Below are 2915 nucleotides of genomic sequence, written 5' to 3' on the forward strand. Positions count from 1 at the left end.
CTATGTATATTGGTTTATTCAATTTTTCTATTTCTTCTTGGGCCAGTCTAACAGACAAACAGTGAAGTTTACGAAACAGCTTGATGACATTTCACAAAGCAACACTCAGGTCAAGAAATACAAAATTGCCAATATTCCAGAAATCCCAAAAGTGATGCCCCCTAATCACTACTCCTTTTCTTTTGAAAGATAATTATTACCTTAACTTCTGTGATAATTATTTCCTTGTTTCTCATTGTAGTTTTTCTCCTAAGCATGGAACCCTAAGCAGTATAGTTTGGTTTGACCTGTATTTAAACTTTATATAAATGGAATTATATAATATATATTCTTTTTTTTCTCATTAAACTTTTTAAATGGGTCTCAAATTCTGTGAGAGATTTTTGGTCAAGTTGTTTCCATTAAAAAGTACTGATTTTAAAAGCTGATAACTGAAAACTGCCACAAACAAAACAAATGGTCCACAAAACATTCTCCTTTCCTTCTGAAGGTTTTACAATGCATTGTTATCATTAACCAGTCTTTTGCTATTAAACTTAAATGGCCAGTTGAGACAAACAGTTCTGAGGTGGTTCTTCCACCACTGATTAAGACTGGGGTGGAAGGTATTGAGGATAATATTCATTTAGCCTTCTGAGCTTTCTGCGTAGACTTGGTGACCTTGCCAGCTCCAGCTGCCTTCTTGTCCACTGATTTGATGACACCCACAGCAACCGTCTGTCTCATGTCACGAACAGCACAATGGCCCGGAGGAGTATAGTCAGAGAAACTCTCAACACACATGCGTTTTCCAGGAACCATATCAACGATGGCAGCATCAGCAGATTTCAAGAATTTGGGGCCATCTTCCAGCTTTTTCCCAGAATGACGATCAATCTTCTCCTTCAGCTCAGCGAACTTGCAAGCAATGTGAGCTGTGTGACAATCCAGCACACGTGCATATCCAGCACTGCTTTGGCCTGGATGGTTCAAGATAATCACCTGAACTGTGAAGACAGCTGCTTCCATTGGTGGGTCATTTTGGCTGTCATCAGCCACATTGTCATGATGAACATCTTTGACAGACACATTCTTGACATTGAAGCCCACATTGTCCCCAGGAAGGACTTCACTCAAAGCTTCATGGTGCATTTCAACAGACTTCACTTCAGTTGTCACTTTGACTGGAGCAAAGGTGACCACCATGCCATGTTTGAGAACGCCAGTCTCCACTTGACCCACAGGAACAGTGCCAATACCACAAATTTTGTAGACGTCCTGGAGGGGCAAACACAAGGGCTTGTCAGTTGGGCGAGTTGGTGGCAGGATGCAATCCAGAGCTTCAAGCAGTGTGGTTCTACTGGCATTGCCATCTTTACGGGTGACTTTCCATCCCTTGAACCAAGGCATGTTAGCACTTGGCTCCAGCATGTTGGAATGGTTGAATGTTGACACCATTCCAGCCAGAAATTAGCACAAATGCTACTGTGTCAGGTTTGTAGCCAATTTTCTTAATGTAGGTGTGACTTCCTTAACAATTTCCTCCTATCTCTTCTGGCTGTAGAGTGGCTCAGTGGAATCCATTTTGTTAACTCCAACAATTAGTTGTTTTACACCCAGAGTGTGGCCAGAATGTAGGCCAGAAGGGTATGCTCACAGGTCTGCCCATTCTTGGAAATACCTGCTTCAAATTCACCAACACCAGCAGCAACAATCAAGACAGCACAGTCAGCCTGGCATGTGCCTGTAATCATGTTTTTGATGAAGTCTCTATGTTCTGGGGCATCAGTGATGGTCACATAGTACTTGCTGGTCTTGAATTTCCATAGGGAGATATCAATGCTGATACCACACTCGTGTTCAGCTTTCAGTTTGTCCAAGACCCAGGCGTACTTGAAGGAGCCCTTTCCCATCTCGGCAGCCTCCTTCTCGAACTTTTCAATGGTTCTCTTGTCTGTCTCACCACATGTGTAGATCAGATGGCCAGTAGTGGTAGACTTCCCCGAATCTACGTGTCCAATGACAACGATGTTGATGTGGGTCTTCTCCTTTCCCATTTTTGCTTAGGTTTTGCTTAGGTTTTTAGGACACCCATGTCCTGGCGGCAAACCCGTTGGGGAAAAAACTAATATATATTCTTGTGGATCTGGCCTTTTCTACTCAACAATATGTTTTTAAGATTCATCCAGGTTGTTATGTGTAGCTACTGTTATTGTTTTACTCTGCTTAATAGTATTTTATTGTATGAATATACCACTATTTGTTTATTCATTCTTCTGTCGATGGGCTTTGAGGGAGTTCCCAGTTGGAGACGATTACAAATAGAGCTGCTATGAACATAAAAGACATGTTCTTGTGTATGCCTTTTAAAGAGCATGTGCACATATATTTATTGGGTATATTCTTATAAATGGCATTGCTGGGTAAAAATTTATATGTACCTTCAACTTTATTAAATACTATAAAAAATTTTCCAAAGTGTTGTACCAATCTGCACTCTTCCAGCACCATATAAGAGTATCTGTTGTCCACATCCTCATCAACACCTGGTAGTGCTGGTCTTTTCATTTTAGCCATTCTGGTGGGTATATAATGATGTCTGGTTATAGTTTTTATTTGCATTGCTCTAATTATTAGGGATGTTAAGTATCTTTTCATATGTTTATTGTCCATTGGATATCCTTTTTTTACCCCAGAAGCATCTGCTCAAATCTTTTGCCCATTTTTCTTCTGGGTTGACTGTCATTTTCTTATTGGTTTGTAGGATTTCTTTATGTATTTCATACATGAGCTCTTTGTAGGTTATAGGTGTTGCAAATATTTTCTGCATATTCTGTATCCTTTAATAAATGGAAAGTATTAATACCAATGTTAACTTAATCTCAAATTTATCAGTCTTTTTCTTTATGATCAGTTCTTTTTGTCTCCTATTTTAA

General features: G+C 39.8%; 1 pseudogene; it reads right to left on the reverse strand.

Annotated features, from left to right (window-relative positions):
• Window positions 1–605: 605 nt before the first annotated feature.
• LOC132501475 (elongation factor 1-alpha 1-like) lies at window positions 606–2042 on the reverse strand (annotated as a pseudogene).
• Window positions 2043–2915: the final 873 nt, after the last annotated feature.

This window comes from Mesoplodon densirostris, chromosome 14 (genome assembly GCF_025265405.1).
Source record: "Mesoplodon densirostris isolate mMesDen1 chromosome 14, mMesDen1 primary haplotype, whole genome shotgun sequence".
Classification (NCBI taxonomy): Eukaryota; Metazoa; Chordata; class Mammalia; order Artiodactyla; family Ziphiidae; genus Mesoplodon; species Mesoplodon densirostris.